At 45.4% G+C, this 21,445-nt stretch overlaps 2 protein-coding genes across 6 annotated transcripts in view; one reads left to right on the top strand and one right to left on the bottom strand.

Moving 5' to 3' along the window:
* MCF2L2 (MCF.2 cell line derived transforming sequence-like 2) overlaps positions 1 to 21,445 on the top strand; it is a 2,082,183-nt gene that overhangs the window by 1,703,853 nt on the left and 356,885 nt on the right. The gene's annotated exons all lie outside the window — the stretch shown is intronic.
* Positions 1 to 21,445, bottom strand: part of B3GNT5 (UDP-GlcNAc:betaGal beta-1,3-N-acetylglucosaminyltransferase 5) — an 818,869-nt gene that overhangs the window by 646,641 nt on the left and 150,783 nt on the right. The window lies entirely within an intron of this gene.

The following is a 21,445-nucleotide window of genomic DNA, read 5'->3' as shown; positions in this document are numbered from 1 at the left end:
CAGGCAGGATGACTCAGGGGAGGGGGCGGAGCGGGGCAGAGCGGCATGTGGGTGTGAAGAAGCCGGGCCTTTGAAGTGAAGCTAAGCTTCACTTCAAAGGTGTCGGAGGAATGCGGGCGGCTGTGCACGCGCTTTTAAGCTCAATGCACATGCGCATTGAGCTTAAAAGTCACGGGCACTGCAAGGAATCGCCACGATTCCTTGCAAGTTAGATAAAGAGTCGATGAGCCCCTATAGTCTCGCTTGCTCGATGCGCATGCGCATCGACAGGCGAGACCTAAAAAGCAGCGGGGATAGGGGGCAGTCTTGCCGCGTGCCTCGGGACAATATAAAGGGGGTGGAGATAGTGCCGTTCAGTCGCAATCTGGAAGTTGGTTCAGTGTATAGCAAAGCCACCGTGGAGATATAGCACTCGGGCATACCCATACGTCTCATGATGGACAGAAAAAAAGGCCAATCAAGGGAATCAAATGCCTTCTCCGCATCAAGAAGGATGGCGGCAGCTGGCGTGGTAGGGTCAATTCTGTGCAGGACCGTGAACAATTTCCGCAGGTTAAGGCAAGCGGACCGATGTGGGACAAACCCCGACTGCGCCGGTGAGATGATGGATTTCATTAGTAAGGACAGCCGAATCGCTACAACCTTGGCTACTAGTTTGTAATCAAGATTCAGTAAAGACAATGGTCTATAAGAATTGCACAGTTTAGGGTCTTTGCCTGGCTTGGGGAGGAGAATAATAACCGCTTCTCTGAATGTGGGAGGGAGAAGGCCTTCCTCCAGAGCCTCAGAATACACCTCCAACAACTGAGGGACCAAGGTGTCTTTGTATGCTTTGTAAAAATCTGCAGAAAAGCCGTCGAGGCCAGGAGCTGAGCAACCAACCAGTGCATCGATGGCCTCTATTATGCTATCCTGGGTAATAGGAATAGCCAAAAAGTCCTGCATATGTCTTTCCAAATAGACCATACCAATCTCTGCCAGGTAGCTCCCTTGATTGCGCAGGTCCCCTGTGATTCTGGAAGTATACAGTGCCTTGTAATATGAAAGAAAGGAATCGCATATGTCCGGGGTGGAATAAAGCAAAGTGTCATGTGGGCCGATGATTTCCGTGATGTACGAAGAGTCACGAGGAGGGTGTAGAGTTTGAGCCAATAGTCTACCTGGACGTTCGCCTTCACCATAACGACGTGCGGTAGACTGTTTATTTAGGAACAATAGCTCTCGATCGCTGTGTCTCTAAACTCGAGCAGCAGTGCCAGGCGTCAAGCTTCGCCCGAACTGGATGGAGTGACCAGCAATTCACGGTCCAAAGCAGTAATGTCTGCTTCAATGCGAGTCAGAGTGGAGCGTAAATCTCGTAAAACTCCTGCATGCTTTGCAATACATACGCCTCTGATATAGGCCTTAAACCCCTCCCAGAGAACCGCCCAGGTGTCAACCGAGCCAGTGTTAATGTCAAAGTAGTCCTCAATGGATTGACGCTCTTCCTCATTAAAAACCGGATCCAATAATGCCTTACCAAGGAAGCGCCATTGCCGTTCATAACCACCCAGCCTGGGAACATTAAGCTTGAGAACGATCGGAGAGTGGTCCAACAATGTACGGGGAAAAGTGAGTATCCCGCCAACCCAGCCCGCTATTCCCGGGGATACTAACCAATAGTCTATTCTGGTCCATGTGTTATGAAACCCCGAATAGTAGGTGTAGTCTGGGAGGTGTGGATGTAATTTATTTTCGATATCAAGGAGAAGTGAGTGCATAGGTCGTGCAGAGCCTGCCGGGAGCGGGGCTTCAGAGCAGGAGCAGTGGAAGTGCTGTCTCTGGCCGGATCCAATAATAAGTAAAAATCACCTCCCATAATCAACAAACCTGGATCCAATTCGAGGAGCTGTACCTGGAGGTCTAGGAAAAAGGAAGGGGAGTCTACGTTGGGACCATAAACCCCAATGAATGAAATCTTATGCCCCAGGAGGGTACCAGAGAAAATCAAGGTTTGACCCTCAGCATCCGTCAAGGTCTTGTGTAGTACAAAAGGGACACTTTTATGAATGAATATGGTAACACCTCTGGCATACCGACTGTAATGAGAAAAAAATCTATGGGAGCCCAGGCTCTTAGCAACAGGAGGGAAGTCGGAGGGGGACAGGTGAGTCTCCTGTAGAAACACAATGTCAACGCTGTGTCGGCCAATATAATTAAGGACTTGTCGCTGTTTCTTAGTGTTGTTCAGGCCCCTAACGTTCCATGACATCAGGGAGAGCCCGGAAGGACCCGGCTGATGACCTAACTTAACCATTGGAAATCCTAATCAAATTTAGATCGTACCGCATGTCAATCCTCTGCCATGAACAAATAACCTGACCAACGCATCTAAAATAAACAATGACATTGACCAAACACCCCACCCACCACCCAGCCTCGTATTAACCCTAAAGAGGCAATTCCCAATTTCCTGGAGAAAACACGAGTGCAATGTGAACATCAATAATACAGTTAGGAGCATATAAGCACATTGTAAAAAGATCGTGCTAAGCGGAGAGACTTTGATATTCACCATAGGGCGCGGCAACGCCACGCCGGCCGGGCATAGAAACACCAAGATCAAGTCATGCAACCATGAGGAAATAATAAATAAATGAAAGTGTAGAGCACAGCAGAACACAGCAAGAAATGCAACAACCAGTCAGCCAGTTCCGGGATCAGAAAAGAGGTCAACACTGTTCTGTGAACCCTCTTGGGACGGGGAGTTCGTCCGTGGTGCCACCGCCGCCCCCGAGTGGCTATTCTTGTATTCATGACAAAATTCCTGCGCCTCCGAGGGAGCATCAAAGATGCAAAATCTGCCATCCACATCGGCCTACAGCCTCGCCGGGTACAGCATGCCGTATCTAAGGCCCAGGCTCTTCAGGGTAGCCTTGACACCGTTGAACTTGCGCCTTGCCTCTTAAACCATGATGGTGAAGTCTGGGAAAAAAGCCAATTTGTTGCCTTGCCACTGGACGTCACCTAAGTCACGGGCTGAGCGGAGAGCAGCGTCCCGATCCCTAAAGTTCATGAGTCTAGCAATGATGGGTCGCGGAGGGAGACCAGGGCGAGGACGGGAGCCCAACGATCTATGGGTGCGCTCCACCACAAAGCCCTGAGTGAACGTGCCTCTACCGAACAGCTCCGCGAGCTGATTTTCAACAAAGACATCCATACGCCCAGTGGCGGTCGTCTCCGGAACACCAATAATTTGTATATTATTCCGGTGGCTACGGGCTTCCAAGTCCTCATTCTTTATAGCAACCTCCTTGAGGATCTTCTCCATCCTGTCTAGCCGCTTTAGCGAGGTCGACGCGCCATCTTCAATATAAGACACACGCGCTTCAACCACATCTAGCCGTCGATCGTGCACCTGGATTTTAGACCCCATATCCGCCAATTTTTTGTCAAGGTCATCGAATCGGCTATCTAGCGCCTTGAAACCGGCCCCCATTTCATTAAGCATAGCCGTTGTGTGTGAGGTAGCTTTCGTCGAGTCGTTTAAGCCCATGGCCTCATTGGCAGGGACAGGGGGGATGCCTGATACGGGGCCAGGAGACTTATCAAATTGCAACTTTAGCTGGTTTTGGTCTTTTTTCCCCATTCCGCCAGGAGTGGAGGGCGAGTAGCTGGAGGATTGTCCAAGCCGCAGCCGAGGGGTAATCAAACAGTGGAGTGGCTTATACAAGGGCATCTCTGCCAAGATGGAGAGCAGAAGGATGAGCAAACGGTCACTGGCGACGGAGGACCATCGTGCCAGCGCCAGGCAACTGAGTGGAGGCGGACGAGCAAACAGATGAGGCCACAGGTAATGAGCAAACGGCCCAAAGGCAGGACTTAGGCAAATCTCAGAAGAGAATGCAGAGTGGAGAAGTGGCAATGCGTCCACGGCCCACTGCGAAGCAGGAGTGTCAAAGAGTGGGGGCCAGGAATATCTTGGAGGCGTCCGTGGGGTTCACAGAGCCAAGCCTTTAACCTCATCGCTGGGGCGCGAATTCCGCCGCAGTGCTGAACATTCCTATCGCGGGCGTGGTCATGACGGCTCACGGCAGTCATCAGCACACGCCCACCGTGACTCATGACAGCTGGGAGCCGTCATGAGCATGGAAGAGGTTAAGAAAGCAAAAGCTATATAAAATACATTATATAAACATATGTATATATATATATATATATATATATATATATATAAACATTTACAACTTTGCAGACATATAAATCTGTACATTGCATGAATATTGAAAGTAATGGAATTTAATAGAATGAAAATACCTGAATCTGACCTTAATAAAAAGAGATGGCGTAGGACAGCCTGTCCAACCGCTGCATCTTCTTGATGCGAAGATTGAAGACAGTAATGCTTCGTGAACGTGTGGACATGTCGCAGCAAGACATATTTTCTAAAGTCACTCCAGCAAACAAAGCTGTAGAAGTTGATACAGTTCTTGTCGAATGACCTTTGGCTTTCCTCTGCAAAGGTTTGTTAGCCTTTTCATGGCAGAAATGGATCACAGATGCCAGCCATCTGGCTATTGTTGCCTTTGTTACCGCATTGCCAAGTGTTGCTTGACCACAGGCTATGAACAGTTGGTCGGAACGTCTGATGTCTAGTTTTCTGTTGGTAAAATTTTAAACAGTGCTTAACATCCAGAGAGTGTAATGCTCTTTCAGCTGGAGTGGAGGGATCCGGAAAGAATGTTCTTAATCTTACTGGTTCATTCAACTGAAATTGTAGCGGTACCTTAGGGATGAACTTGGGATTTGTTCGAAGGGTTACGTAATCCTGAGTAAACTACAAAAAGGGTTCCTTGATAGTGAAAGCTTGGATCTCACTAACCCTTATTGCAGAGGTAAGAGCCAGCAAAAGGGCGACCGTCCAAGTGAGGAATTTGAGATCCGCTTTATGGACCAGTTCAAACGCTTCATTAATTGCGCTAGCAAAGTGTTGAGTTCCCACTCTGGAGGGGGATGGAGGGAAAGCTTGGAAAAGTCCTTTCATGAATTGTTTGACAAGTGAAGACGAGCAGAGAGAGGGAAGTTTTGCGCATTCCCTGAATCTGGAAAGAGCAACAAGATGTACCTTGACCGATGAAAAAGTAAGCCCAGACTTGGCAAGAGAAAGCAGATATGGGAGTATTTGTTCTGCAGGAGCTTGAATTGGGTGAATATTATTTGCCTCGCACCAGTAACAAAATCGCTTCCATTTGAGGCGATAAGTCTTAATTGTGCTTTGGGAATGGGATTTGGCCATGACAGTCCTGTGAAATGTTGAGGTCTCTGAATTCTAAGAAATCAGGAGCCATGCGTGCAAGTGCAGGGACTGTGGGTCCGGATGAAGTACTTGCCCTCTGTCCCTCGATAACATTGTAGGCGTCGGAAGAAGGCGTATGGGCTTGTCTTGAGACAATAGGATAAGTTCCTGGAACCAATATTGCCTTGGCCAACGGGGTGTTATCTGTATTAAACGGCAACCCTCCAGCTTCATCTTGCGGAGCACTTTCGGAATCAATGGTATTGGGGGAAAAGCGTACGCACAAATCCCTGACCATCGCATGGACATGGCATTCCCTCTTGATCCCTGTTGAGGGAACCTGCTGGCATAGTATCGGCATTTTTTGTTCTCCCTCGTTGCGAATAGGTCCAGTGTAGGTTTGCCCCAAGCCTGGAACACTGTGTTCGCCTGCTCCAGTTCTTGCTCTCACTTGTGACAGTCTGACTGAGACCTGCTCAGCGTGTCCACCAGGGTATTGTGGAGACCCCTGACATGTTCGGCTCATAGTGTTATTTTGTGGATTGTGATCCATTCCCACAATTCCTGAGCCTCCTGCGAGAACGTAGCTGATTTTGTTCCTCCGTGTTGGTTGACATAATACATACTGGTGGTGTTGTCGGTACGGACTAACACTGAGGAACCCGCAATCCTTTGAAGGAACGCTTGGAGAGACAGAAAAATGGTGCGGAGCTCCAGTCTGTTGATATGCTGTTGTCTTTGTACTTGAGACCATCTTCCTTGAATCTGCAAATCCTGCAGATGACCTCCCCATCATTCCATGGAGGCATTGGTCGTTAAAACAAAGTCTGGAATGATCTGTAGGAAAGTGAGGCCTTTGGTTAGATTCTCTGTCTGTGACCACCAATGCAGAGAATTTATCATGCGCTGTGTGACCTTGATAGTATCGTCGAACGAACCCATGGCTTGTTGCCATTGAAGGTGCAGTTGCTCCTGAAGAGGTCTCATTTTGAGTCATGCCAAGGGTATGAGATGTATCGCTGAGGAGCTCATTCCGAGGAGCGAAGCCAACATTTGAACTGAAACGGACCTTCTTTTTTAAATTGACGTTGGCAATTTTTGAAGACGCAGCTGGCGGTCGTGTGATAAGAATGCTTTGCACTGGACCGTGTCATAAGAGAATACTTGTATTCCTCGAGATCTCAATGCTGCTGCCACTGGTGCCAAGTACTTCATGAAGATTCTTGGCACCGATTTCAGCCCAAACGGGAGCATCTTGAACTGATAGTGGGCGCCAGCCACTGTAAAGCGAAGATATTTGCAATGTTTGGGGTGGATAGGTATGTGGAAATATGCGTCTTCCATATCCAGAGAAGCCATAAAATCTCCTTTGTTTAAACAACTTAAAATCTCGGCAAGTATAACCATTCGGAAACTTTGTTTCTGGAGGAATTTGTTGAGCTTGCGAAGGGCTAGAATCGGTCGCCATACCCCTGACTTATTTTTTATCAGCATGAAACGAGAATAGAAACCTGTTCCTTTCTGAGATGATGGAACCTTCTCTATGGCATTCTTGAGGAGCACTGTTAAGGCTTCCTTGAATAATAAGTGAAGACGAGGGGGAGGGGGACCCCTAGGTGGAGTAGTAGGTGGCTGTTTGATGAATTCGAGGGTGTGGCCATTGGTTACTAGATCTAGAACCCATTAATCTGATGTAATTTCCTGCCACTTGTGAACAAAAGCTGAGATTTTTGCGCCCACGGGTAAGGAGGGTAATATGGCTGGTGCCCTGTGAAGATCACTGCTTCCTGCTAGTGCCTTGATTTTGTGATCTCTTTCGACCACCTTGACGAGAGAAACTAGCTGTGGACGATTGACGGTATGAGGATTTGTTGTAAGGCTGTGTGTACTGGGATTGATACTGCCTGTTCTGCTTGTTTTGGTATCCTCCTCTTCAAGAAAGACCACGCCCTCTTGCTCTTCTGAAATTTCCGCGCCTGTACTGAAGGGCGCCAAATGATCGTGTGGTATCCGTGTCAGTTTTTATAGCTAAGATGGCCTCATCAATGTGTTTACCAAACAAAGACTCTCCGTCATAGGCCATGTCTAGAATCTTTGTCTGTACCTCAGGTCTGAAAGTGGTGGCTTTAAGCCATCCCTGGCATCTAAGCACTGCAGCTCCTGCAAGCTGACGGAAATTGGTGTTTACGATGTCCAAAGCGCAATCTATAGTTTCAGATGTGGCGTGTTCTCCTTCCAGCAGGATCTTTCTTGCCTCCTGCCTACGGTCTTCTGGAATGAGGTCAATGAGACTCGCCATGTATGACCACATCTGGCAGTCATAAAGGCCGAAAATGGCTAGAGAATTGGCAGCTCTAATAGAGGCCGCTGCCATGGTAGAGAATTTCTTGCCTATAAGGTCCAGACGACATCCTTCCTTATCAGGTGGTGTGGTGATAGGTGTAGCAATATTTTTAGGTCGCTGTTGAGCGGCCCGTGAAATTACCGAATCCGGCCGTGGTTGACCAATCAGGCAGGGTGGACTGTTGGCAGAGGCACGGTATTTCTTCTCAATGCGTTGGTGTACCGCCGTAATAGATGCAGGTGTCCAGAAATAGTCTATAATCTGCACAGCTCTTGTGATTTTCCTGGACTCTTCCTTGAAATCATGAAGGAAACATTCTGTCTGCTCGACTGTAACTTGCAGCTGAAATCTAGCTGCAGCCTGTTGCATTAAATTATGAAAACCCCAATGTCCTCAGGAGGAGAATCAGAAGGCAGAGGAAGAGGCGGAGAAGGCATCAGAATTACAAAATCATCCCAGGGATGTGGAACGTTAGTATTTTCAGGTAATTCACCCTCTTCACCCTCATACTCGGAGGAGGTAGTGTCCTCTTGCACCCGTTCATCTTGACCTGAAGGAGGGGCCGGTGTAGCAGGAGCTTCAGGTTGAGTAGATGGTACAGGAACCACTGCTGGAATGGGTGAGTTTTCTGGAACTGCCTGTTGTGGGGGAAACGTCTGTCTATAATCCGCCAGCATGGCTGTAGATCTTGAATGAGCGTTGGCGGAGGTGACTCATTTCCCTCTGGCAAACTTCACTGTGTTGGAATCTATGATGTGGTACAATAATGTCCTCTTGGTAATACTGATCTTGGTAGTCGTCATCTTCGTCCTCATCCTGACACTTGATGTTTAATTCAGAAGAATGGTGAGCTGTACCAAAGGGTCCTTCATCATCTTCATTGTAATAGTCGTCATCTTCAACATAAGTGTCGAGGAGATGTGAAGGCATAAGTGGGGAGATCTTGCTGTAATCCTGATGTCTTTGAAAAGTTTTTAGTTGGTAAAGACCAGATGACGTAGCCGTTGACTGCGCAGGTAGAGTTAACCCAACAGAAACTGTAGAATGAATAGGCAAATCCGTCGTCGATGGATTTTTCGTCGACGGGCCCATCAACGGGCTCTTTGTCGACAGGACCGTTTTTGTCAACAATGAAATCTTCGTCGACGGCGGAGACTTCGTCGACAGTACTGTATATGAGCTCGACGCCGACATGGTCGTCAACGGTGATTTTATTTTTCTCATCGATGACTCTTCAAGAACTGGTTTCTTGGAAGAGATAGAGATTTTTGTAGACAGAATAGGTGATTTAATGGCCGTAGTTCAGGTAGTAGATGAGGAGGCAGAAGACGATGTGACAGAGATAGTCGACGAAGTAGTCACCGTGACAGATTTAATTTGGCTTTTACTTACAGTTTTTTAAGTAGATGCCTTTGACTCCTTGCCTGCTGTGGATGATGGAGACAGCGTTGACCCAGAGGAAAGTTTTGGTGACCTCTGTGAAGGGTCAGATATATCATGGGAAGATTTAAGGTGTTTTCTTCCCTCACTAGAAGAGCTGTCTTGGGATCTGGATCTTTTGCTGGAAGTAGAAGCTCTGTCATCCTCTTCACCCGAAGAAGATTTAAGCCACAAGAGCAGTCTTGCCTCTCTGTCCCTAAGGGTCTTGGTAGGGAAGGTACAGCACATTTTGCAATTTTTGCCTCATGCTTGGGATACAGGCAATAAATGCAGTCCTTATGTTGGTCATCCACGTGGACCCTCTTTTCATCACAGGTCCTGCAGGGCTTGAAGAGAGCTTTCCTGTCAGACATTCTGAAGAAAAGGTAGAAGAACTGAGTGGCACTGAGGGAGACTCCCTTCCACACGACATGCAGTGAAAATCTGAGGAGAACTGCTTCTGCTGAGAAGGTTCTAGAGGGTGCTGGTAGCTGATTGATGGGAACCAACGTTGATTCTTTTTACTATAATGATGTAGATAGGCTACTAAGATTTAGGCCTTAGGCTTTTTTCTTTTAGCCCACTACTATTATTATTTACTTCTGGTAATACTTTTGTATTTACCGTGGGACTCCGCCTCGGCGACGGGGAATGATTCAGGCATGTGAATCTATGAAAGCTACCCCAATACTGGATAACAAACAATGTCTGCTACTTAAAGATACATCCTATTTAATATATTGCGTGAAATGTACCCTGGAATGCACTAAAATCAATTCTTAAAATGTGTTTCTGTACTTGAGCACAACTAAAGCAAAAAACCTCATACATTAAAGTCAAATACTAAAATTAAACCTCTTGAACGCCAATATAAAACAAGGGCCACCCATAAAACAGAGGATGGAGATGATCCTTGCAGTAGATAGAGGCAACATATATAGTCCAAACAACTCTATTACTCCCACGCAATAACAGTGAATAGTCTAAAAGTGGTGATCAACAGTAACCATTCAACACCTATAAACTCAAAAATGTACAGGAAGCACTCTCAGACTCAGATGAAGCAGGTGGCACTGTTTATAGGCTACTTTACCAAGCTATACAGTGAATAGGGCATAAATCATGTAGAGCAGTACCATTTCTTGTACTCTCTGTCTCTACCAACTTTAGTAGGAGACTCATGCAATCTGTCAGAAGAATATATAACCCAATAGGTAGGTCTTGACACCCCCGCTTTCTCCGACATGACTCTGCTGGCACAAATAAATATATTTACTTTTTCTATAAAATGGTCTCCCACAAAATTGTATCTTCCATCACCATACTCTTTAAGCATTTTCCTCCAGACAGGATGAACTATGTTCATTCTGTCTGGAGGAACTGCTTTCAGTTGCATGTTGACCATGCGACTGAAAAAGCATACTGTCCAATTGTAGATGTGCCACAGGACATCCATCCGTTGAAGTGTTATATATGTGCTCAATAACGTGTACAAAAGAAACATAATTGTATGGGAATATACTACGGTAATGTTCTTACTACAAGTCTCTATTTTCAATAATAAAAAAAAAATTCAGAGAAAAAAGAACTATGTTGACCATGCGGTAGTCTATGATCATGTCACTAGCAAAACCATGAAAAAATTCTACTAACTTCTCATCCAATAAGCCACAGCTTGAAATAACTATGATGTAAAAATATATTTGAAAATACTTGCCTCTAAACTGAAATGGGCCCCCTCTCAATTTTTCCACTCTGATCAGTCGGGCTTCATAAGACCCAGAGGATTATTCGACAATATGTATATAGTGGAAGGCATAATTGATTACTGCAAAAAAGGAACTCCTCTTTTGTCATCTTTTTTGATTTCAAATCATTTTTATTAAGGAGATTTAGGACTGACAATACAAAAATGAAGGAAACTCAAATAAATACGAAAAGAAGACATAATAAATACAATTGCGACCCGGATGACACTGTCTGGTCGAGGGTAGAGAAAAATTATACAAACACAGTATTGATTCTCCAATAAAGCATGAACAACGTATACATGGTCGTAATGACATCAAATTTTTGAGAAGATGATCGCAATTAAAGGAACACAAGAAGAAAGGGAAGACATAGAATAAAAGACAATAGCTAGTGGTGAATTATACAAGAAGTCGCAACAGTAACATTGACTATATGAGTATATCAAACCAGCGCGCCGCTTAATAGTACATATTTGAGGTGCATAATATAGGGTGACAACTGCTGATCAAGGTTCATGGTGGGTCGAAACAAATCTCTGTAGAGTCAAGTGAGTTCCAAAGTTTGTTGTGCGATTTACGCCATGGTGAAGTGTGAAGAGTTTCATTGTCTGCACCCCTTAATGAGAATAGCCAATCCTGCCACATTTTAAAGGAGACCTCATTGGCACTCTTCCACTTATTTAGAATAACTTTACACGCAAGTGTAAGCATAAGATCCATTAGGTATCGATCGTGATCATTCCCTAGTGAGGGGTCTATGGCCCCTAGTAAGACTCTCTAGTTGGACAATAATGAAAGGTTTTTTGAATATAGATATCTTCTCCCAATCGAATGATATATTGGATGAGTTAAGTTCTTTTTCCCAGGATACTTTGCATCTTCCATGGTTCTTGTGGGAGTTTGGGGAGAGTGTCTTGTATATTTTAGAAACCATGTGGCCCGTTTTCATGAGCTGGGACAATTTACTGCGTAATGAAGGGTCGAGTGGAGAGATGGCACGGGCAGAAATTAGTGATTTGAGGCGTAGAAACCTATATAGGTCAATTGGTTGAAGACCGAACTGGGACTGTATAGTGGAGAAAGGTAGAGGCGAAGATCCAACAAATAGATCCTTAACTAGATTCACCCCACTTTGTGACCAATGTTTCCAATAGAGGGACCTACCATCAACCTTAAATTGCGGATTATGCCATAAAGAGCCTAGGTTGGATCTGATTAGCTTTATTTTGACTTTACAGGGTCTCTCCAGGGTTAGGAGGGCCCTTTTAGTGTTTAATAAAAATATATCTAGACTGGGAAAAGGTAGAGATATCTGTCGACATTATTGCTGGTAGAGGTAAATCCTTAATAATCGCCTTTTCAATATGTACCCACACAGGAGTATATTCCGAGTGAGGCAGAAACCAATTCGCTCCCTGTTTGAACAAATATGCGCTCTGATAGCACCTAAAGTTAGGCAGTCCTATGCCTCCCTTATCTTTCGGCAGTTGGAGTTTCTTAAGAGAGATCCTAGGCTTTTTTCCCTGCCATAGAAAATTATTGAAGAGTTTGTAAACCTTTTTTAGGAAATCATCCAACAGCAACATTGGCAGCATACATATCAGGTAATTGACAAGGGGAGTGATCATCATTTTCAACGTTTCTTCTCTGCCCCACCATGTCAAGAATTTTGGGGACCATCCGTTTAAAAGGGACGATATCTTTTTGTGGAGAACATGTTCATTTATTTTGAGGGTACTGATTAGATCCTTATCAAATTCCAAACCAAGATATTTAAAACTTTTAGTCTGCCAGAACAGGCCTGAATTACCCATAATACTTTTATCCCCTAAATTATTTAGGAGCTTCACCTCCGTTTTGTCTCTATTTAACTTATAGCCGGACACTGCGGCAAAACCCTCTATTGAGGACATCAGGGCCGAGATTGCGGCCTCCGCGTCTTCAGATACCACCAACACGTCATCTGCATATGCCGTTATTTTGACTGTGTATCCATCAAAGCCAATACCTTTGATTTGGTCGTTATTCCTGAGGTGATAGAGGAAGTGTTCAATAGCGAGCAAGAAGAGGGAGGCAGAGAGGAGGCAACCCTGTCTCGTACCTTGTTCCAATTTAAATGAGGACGAAAGACAGCCGCCTGCTCTAACTCTAGCTGAAGGGTTAGAATACAGAGCCATCACCATTCGAATAAAGACTGTTCCCAGACTGAATTTATTTAGAGCAGCCTCCAAGTATGTCCAGTCGACCTTATCAAAGGCCTTCTCAGCGTCTAAGTTGACTGTCACAGTTGGTGAGTCGCTCGTTTTTGCCCTTTCTATTATGTGTGTCAGGGTGCGTGTGTTGTCGCTAGATAGTCTATTTTTTATAAATCCTACCTGAGAAGGGTGAATGAGTTTGGGCAGGACTTTCTGAATCCTTTTAGCTAAAATCATAGCGTAGATCTTGCAATCGAAATTTATTAATGAGATCGGTCTGTAATTCTTCGGGGAAGACGGATCTTTCCCATCCTTTGGGATTACAGCTATAATAGCCTATGCAGGGGTGCCATTTACTTGGCCACTGCTAGTGAAGTCGTCATATAGGTCCTTGAGGGGTTCGATCAGGATGAAGGAGAAGCTCTTACAAAACATAGCACTAAACCCATCCGGTCCAGGGGCTTTCCCCGTTTTGAGAGTTTTAATTGCGTTGCCAATTTCTTCAGCTGATATGGGGAGGTTAAGTTCTAATTGGTCTTGCTGTGAAAGTGAATGAAGTGAACAGTTTGTTAAATACACATCTATTTTTGAATTATCGAGGTCGCTGTTCTTGCTATACAAGTTGTTGTAAAAATCTTTAAAGATGTCTGCAATTTTGGTGGGGTCTGAGTGTGCCCTCCCAGATTGATCAGTTAAGCTTTTGATAACTGTTTGTTGTAATTTAAATTTCAGGTAGGAAGCAAGACTCTTACCAGCTTTGTTTGAGTTACATAATCTAAAGTGCTTTTGATTCTTTAGCCAGATTCCTGCCCTTTCACTTACTATTTTGTTATACTCATATTTTGTATTCATTATGTCGCCCAGGATGAGAGGGTCCTTAGATAGTATGTGTCTCTTCCCAAGGGTCAATATCTCCTGTTCTAGACAGGACCGATTAATATTGGCGTCCTTGTTCATGGCTGCACGTATCCTAATTATTTCCCCTCAGATAGTAGTCTTGAGGGCCTCCCACCTTGTTAGGTCAGCAGTATGCCCTTTTTTATTATTTACAAGGTAATCACGTATGGCTGACTCAATAGTGAGTCTATTCACGTCTTTTTTTAACACCGCGTTGTTTAATCTCCAAAGGTTTTTTTTTTTTACCTCATTCTGTACTGCTAGGGTCATCGTGATACAAGAGTGGTCAGAAATCACACGAGGTTCAATTGAGGTTTCCTCAATATCAGCAGAGGAGTGACCGGAGGTGAGAATATAGTCTATACGTGAGTAAGAATTGTGAGGGGGTGAATGAAAGTGTAGTCCCTCCCTGTGGGGTTCAATAATCTCCATAGATTAATGAGTGCTTTATGTGAGTTGCTCGGGCGGAAGGAGCAACGAGAATCCCTATCTAACAGAGGGTCAAGGGGGAGATTAAGGTCACCACCTAAGATATGTGTAACATCATCCGGCAATGTGTTGATGTGGTCGCACAACTCCTTCCAGAAAGCCGGGTCATCCCTATTGGGAGCATAAACATTAGTAACATAAAATTCCCTGTTACCCTTCGAGAGTTTCGTGGAGATGCACCTACCCTTGGCGTCCGCAGTGCTCTGTAGCACGTCAATATTGGCCTTAATTGCAATTATAGCCCAAACCCCGTTCTTTTTCCCTAGAGCATCAGAATCAATTGCCTCACTGTACGTTCGGTTCTTCATAGCATTAAACTGTGAAGAGTCAATTTTTGTTTCTTGTAGAAGAATTACATCCCCTTTTTGTTTGTATAACGTTCAGCGAGACAATTTTAATAGATTTATGTTTCTGAGACATAGGATTAGAGGGAATGTGATTGACAGCGAGTCATATTGGATGTACAAAATGATGTTCTGATTACCAGATGTATACACTGTAATGGGCGAGTAAGCCAAGAGTCAGGTGCTTTTTGAATGAGGGCGAAGACAATAGTGCGATATGAATCCAAAATTCCGTCACATCTTAAAAGGAGCACAAATCTCATTCTGTCACTGAAGTACAAGTGGTAGCTATTCACAAATAAAATCCGACTGAAGAAAAGAATCAAAAAGAAAGCAAACAACAATACAAACAGGGCCCTTTCCCAAACGCCCCTCACCCCAATACCCCCCCCCCCATCCCAAAAGTAATCCAGGAACATGGTGACAAGGGAGAAAAAAGCAACAACTCTCCCCCCATGGCAAATCTAGAATTCCCTGATTAGTCGCAAATAAGACTGGGAACAACCAATGCAACCTGAAACCAGGAGTTTAGCCTGTGGGTATTACATAAAGATTAACTAGCATCAACTAGAAATAGAATACGCAGTTATACAGTAGAAGAACGCAGACAATATGTCGTTCTGACCCAGTAATCTCTGGGAGTGCCTCTTACCGCGTTTATCACCTGTGGAGCACAAAGTGGGACATAGCACAACTACATTATACAACTGTTATAAAACTCGTCATCAAACCTGTGAATAGGTCAACCTGCGGGCCTGTGCCCTTGGTAGGGCTAACTGTGGGCAGAAATGCCAACTAGCAATAGACACTGCTCGGGCCTGGACAAAGGACAGAGGAATTCTAATCGGCCGGCCTGTCAGACGATCCAATATGAACATACAGCTTGGAAGACTTGGAAAGCGATGTTACGGATGTTGAGTGCTCACACCATGAGCATTCGAGGCTGCTGTGTCCACTGAAGAATCGTCCGGGCCATCTAGAAATTTCTTCAGATGCATTGGGTCTGTAAATATTTGCGATACACCTTGAATCAGGACTCTGAATCTCGTTGGGCCTGCAAACCATACTGATAGTTTAAGTCACGCAGCTTTGATCTGAGAGCTAGAAAGCCTTTTCTTATGTCCACCGTCTCTTTGCTATAGTCCTGGGAGATTAATATTTTATTAGCCTTCCACAGGATGTGATTATTTTTGCGCATAAATGCCAGGATTTGCTCGACGTGCTGGTATCTGAGAGGTTTACATACAATTGGTCTAGGACCCTTTTGTCTTGGTGTGATACGGGCTGGAACTCTGTGGGCCCGGTCAAATTCTAGCAGATTGCTGAAGGAGAGGTTAGTGGCTTGCGTGAACCAGGACTCTAGGAATAAAATGCATGATCCATCTTTATCCTCTGAACCTTCTGGAATTCCAAAGATACGCAGGTTCCCTCTCTGATTCCTGTCTTCCAACTCAGACAGACGTCTTGTGATGGAGGCCGTTGTTGCTGATATATCCTTGATAGACTTGCTCACCTTTACCTCGGAATCTTCCAGATGACTTATTCTACATTCTGTCTTGGAGAGCCTGGCATTCGTGTCTCTGATGTCCTGCCTGACAAAAGATATTTCTTCCTTGGTGGACTTAGCCAGATCGTGGACCTCAGCGAGTTTGAGAAAAATCGTATCTAATGTAGCGTTGATGTTGCGCCTCCCTTTAGTTGGTGAGTCCGGATTCGGCGGCTCAGCTTTAAGTCTCTTCAGATTTTTAGCGCCTTTTCCCCCCATGATTGAGAGCTACTGGCTGTTTTGTTACACAACCCGCAAGTCGTGAGTTACGGTGCAAAAGTAGACCTTATGCTGAAGGTGATGGCTGATAATTTATTGCTTGAGAGTTGTATTGCTTGAAAAATTATACACTTCCTGGAAAGTGCGATTGACGCGCATAGGCAGCGTAGAGAGAATGGAATCCGCTCCGCACGAGAGGAATGAGGACCAGTTATGTGATGAGAACTAGCCCCAAAGCTACACTGATACACAATAGTAAGATATGTCCAAATTGTCGGCCATCTTAAGGTCAGGCAGAGGCAGTGTTGTCAATGGGACCTGTGGGCGGCATCCATTTTGAGGTCAGACATCGACATATCACAGGGAAAAACATTAGCTGGAACACATTTATGACATTGGCGAAGCGCTCTTCATGGAAAATCGGTGCTAGGGTCAGCAAAACTTGGCTGCGGTCTATTTCACGCCCTAGTACTCGCGCTATATAACAGCAGGACCTGTAGCTATCTGTAGCTGCCTCCGAGGACAATACATGGCAGGCTTCACGTTAGGCACTCATTAAAAAAAAAAAAATAAGAGGCATGTAGTGAGTGCTGATTCTGTCATTCTCTTTCTAATGCGCAGTCCGTCGCTATGGGCATTAGATAGGCGACAAGTAGGCAGGAGTGAGCAAGTCCTGGAGCCAGTGCCGGCTCAGACGATCATGGCCGCCATTTTAGGGTCGAGCGTGTAACACTTTGCGTGTAAGTAGAAAGCTCACCGCATTTTCAGACGTTTTCCGGGACTACAGCCAGCGAGCCCCTGACACCGATGAGCAGTGCAGACAGCGTCGGCATAGGCAGGTGTAAGGCTCTCAGGAATGCAATGGCGTCCCGGGGCCACGTACCGGGGTTCCGTCCGGGATGACACGTTGCCCGCAACAACAATGCGCAGAAGAGCAGTTTAGAGCTCACTGAGGCTGTCCAGGCGCTGGCACCAGGGTCTGTCCTCTTAACGCTAGGAACCCAGAAGGCATTGGATAACCTGAACTACAAAAGTGTTAAACTGGTTCTCGCTAGTTTAATTTCAGTACTACTTTTGGACTACGGACCAATTTTCACCGTCTAAAAATAATACTCGGTGTTAACAAATGAATTTCAAAGAAACCTGTGTTATTCAGGGGCACAAAGGCAGTGTCCCCTTATTGGCACTGGTGTTTGTCTTATCAGATAATCCTCAGCACAGACTTTTTGTGAGCTTGTCTCTCTTAAAGGCCCTTATTCAAACAGACAAGTACACAAGATTGCATTATACAAGGATGACCGTTGTTTGTTTTATGGCAAACCTCAGAAAAGAGAAGTTATCAGTAACTGCATAAACACTAGAAGAGTTCTGAGGCTTCAGCGTTGTTACTCAATCAGCCCAAATCCATAGGGCTCAATATAGTTGTTACAACTATTTGGTCTGCATACATTGAAATGGGCTTACAATAATATTAAATACCTGGAGAAGCACATTACACAGTCTGGCAATAAACTACACAAACATGACATAATATCATTACTTGATTTGGTATTCACTCATCGGCATCAATGAAATTTGTTAGAAATGTTGTGGGCAAGTAGGCTGAACTGTAATAACAAAGTGCGTTCCTTACCAAGAATGAATATGTGCTGCAAAGTCTCCCATTCGCACACAACCAGAAGGGATTAATGAAACACACAAAAGCTCTTAAATTGCTTTTGGTAACATAAAAGACTAATCTTTCATCAGGCTGGTGGAGGATACCATGTCCCCCACCCTGATGGACTATCGTCCACTAAATTCAGAGATGACTGCCAGCTCAATAGTTTCCGCTGTGCCTTGAAAGGAGCAGCCATCATTGCAGTTACATTCAAGGTACGAAAGGGAATGGGCGCTGTCAAATCTGACAGCCATCAAACTTGAAAAAATGCTTTTACTTTCAGAAACAAAGTAGGGTTTTACTCCCAGGATGAGGGGGACTTTATTATGCTTTTTCTCCCCCTCACGAATAGACATAAATAGACTACTCTCAATGGAGCAGGTGTAATTGCATTTCTCCGACAGTGGCTACTCTATCATGCCATTAGAGGAAGCTTTTCATCGACGGAGCAAACTGAGGCTCCATCAACAACAGCTTATGGCATGCTCACCTGCAACAAAGTACCCTGTCAGCCAAACTCCATAGAGAGGCCCTAAATGCTTCAAAGCTAGCACTACTTGCTCCCCTTCAATGGGGAATTGGGAATCACTAATATTGAAAGATGCAAATATGCCATTCAGGGGGGGTCCTATTATTGCAGTGGCTTCACCCCCATAGGATGAGATGACATGTTACTTACCTTTGGTAATACCTTTTTCTGGTAGAGAGACTTTATCTAACCACAGATTCTTTTCATTACAATATCCCACAGGCGCCAGACTGGATCCACAAACTCTTGAGCAGTACCTCTGCACGCTAGCAGGTGGTGCCAACATCTCCGTGTTAACGTCGTTCGCTCCAGATATGCCACGTGCGGCACCACCCCAGCGTGCTGACATCAGTTTCTTTTGGGACAAATTCCACACCCACAGAAGCAGAGCCACAACAGAATGATTGTCATCAATGTGCTGAAGATAAAGAGAGCCTTACAGAGAAATGAGTGCAGTTGATAGAACGGAGAGGGAGGAAGGACAGGTAAAGAATATGCAGTTACATAGTCTCAACCAGAAAAGGTTTTACCGAAGGTAAGTAACTTGTACTTCTGGAACATATTTCTAACTGCAGATTTCTTGCCTTAAAATAGATCCCACAGTAATAACTTCCCCATAGGAGGGACTGCAAACTGACTTTAATCAAAAAGTCCTACAGGACCCGGTGGGCAAAATGCCCCTCTCGACAGACCTGACTGTCCAGACAGTTGTGCCTTGTGATGGTATAGACCGATGCCCACGTAGCCGCCTGACAGATGCTGGGGAAACTCACTCCATGTGCTCACAGCTTTAACTGATGGAGTGAGCCTCCTGGGTGCTGCTTCCTCGCCAATGCATAGCAAATTTTAATGCAGAGTACAGTCACTTCGAGAGATGGTGCTCTTCTGCACAGCCTTGCCCTTCTTTGCTCTGGTGAATCCAATGAAAAGCTAATCATCCAATCAATGTGCCTTGGTAAGATCAATATAAATATTAAGGGCTCACTTTGGATTGGGACAAGGGAGCCTCTCCTCTTCTGTAGAGGGTGAGGAGAAGCAAAGAACATCTGAAGGATGATTGGCCGACTGACGTGAAATGGGGTTACCACCTTAGGCACACAGGAGCCATGTGGTTGGAGAACCAGTTTGTCCTGGTAAAAGGTAGTATGTGGTGGTTGAACCAAGAGGAGCGAAAGCTCATTCATCATCCAGTATGATGTAATCGCCACTAAGAAGAACATTTTAAGCGTCTAGAGACTAAGAAGACAATTATGCATGGCCTCAAAGGGAAAACAGATCAGATAGGTCAATACCAAATTCAAGTCCCTTTGGGGCTTAATGAAGGGAGAAAGCGGAAATGTGTGCTACACACCTTTCAAGAAAAGATGTACAACAAGTGACTTAAACAGGGAGGGCTGATCCAGCAAAAACAGGAAAGTGAATATTGCTGAAAAATACCACTCAATAGTGTCCAGAGCAAGGTCTTGCAGAGATAATGATAACACAAACAGTAACGAACAAGTTACTTACCTTCTGTAACGTATTATCTGGTAGAGACTCTATCTAGCTGCTGATTCCTTACTTTTGAATTTCCCAGGCGTCAGGCTGGATCCGGAAACTTTTGCTGAGCAATACTCCTTGCGCGCGACGTCGGGTGGCTCCATTCGGCTCCGAATGACGTTGGTTATGATGTCACGGTGCCTACATAGGTGCCACCCGTTGCCACAAAAGGGGCGAAAGGAAGACTGGCCCTGAGGAGTGGATTGAGAGGCCCAAGGATCTGGCCGTAGCTCGAGAGTACTTGAACCTGACCAGGGCAGAGTCTACCAATTCCCCAAAATGGCAGTTTCCATCAAAAGGCATGTCCATCAAATTGACCTAGACATTCCCCAAGAAGTCAGTTGTGCGAAGCCAGGCATGGCGCCTCAAGGCCACTGTCGTTGAAATAGACCTGCCCAGCGAAATCGGTTGTATCCAAACCACACCGTATGGTGCATTTTGCCACATCTCTCACGTCCTTGACAGCCTGGGAGAGAACAGCACAGGTCTCCTCCGGGACTTGTGGCAGCACCTGCGCACCGTCTCCCAAAGAGAGAGGGAGAAATGGCCCAATAAGCATGCAGTATTCACCGACTGCAGTGCCAGACTGGAGGTAGAAAACGATCTTCTTCCCAAATTAGTCCAGTCTCTTGGATACCCTATCCGGAGGGGCGGAAGGGAATGCACCCTGGGAAGTAGAGGCCTGTACCACCAAACTTTCTGGGGTGGGGTGTTGGCTGAGGAACTTTGGGTCACCCGGTGCTAGAAAATGGCGGCGTGCAATCGTCCTGTTCACAGGACCCCCGGTGCTAGGCTTGTACCAAGTTCCTAGTAGGACATCCGTAAGTGTCTCATTAAAAGGCAAACGGGGTTCAGAGGTGAAAGCCCCAGGTTGAAGCACTTCGGTCAGGAGATTAGTCCTGAAGTGCACTGAGGCCAGTTCCAGTCCAAGGATGTCAGCTGCCTTCTTAACCACCATAGCATAGGGGGGAACAGCGTTTACTACGCACCTTTTACAACGCTGTGCCTTTACAACGCAACTTTTACAACACAAGTCGTTACAACGACTTGCGCTGGGGGGCGCTCCAGGATAGGGAATACTTTAATTTACTATCCAACTCCTTCCCTACTATTCACGGGAACTGGAGTTGGAATAGTAAATTAAACTATTCACTATCCAGCGCCCCCCAACGCAAGTCGTTGTAACGACTTGCGTAGTAAAAGTTGCGTCGTAAAGGCATGCGTTGTAAATGCATGCG

Source organism: Lissotriton helveticus, chromosome 11, assembly GCF_964261635.1.
Source record: "Lissotriton helveticus chromosome 11, aLisHel1.1, whole genome shotgun sequence".
NCBI lineage: Eukaryota > Metazoa > Chordata > Amphibia > Caudata > Salamandridae > Lissotriton > Lissotriton helveticus.
Note: the sequence above shows the minus strand (reverse complement) of the source record. Positions and strands in the feature narration are given on the sequence as shown.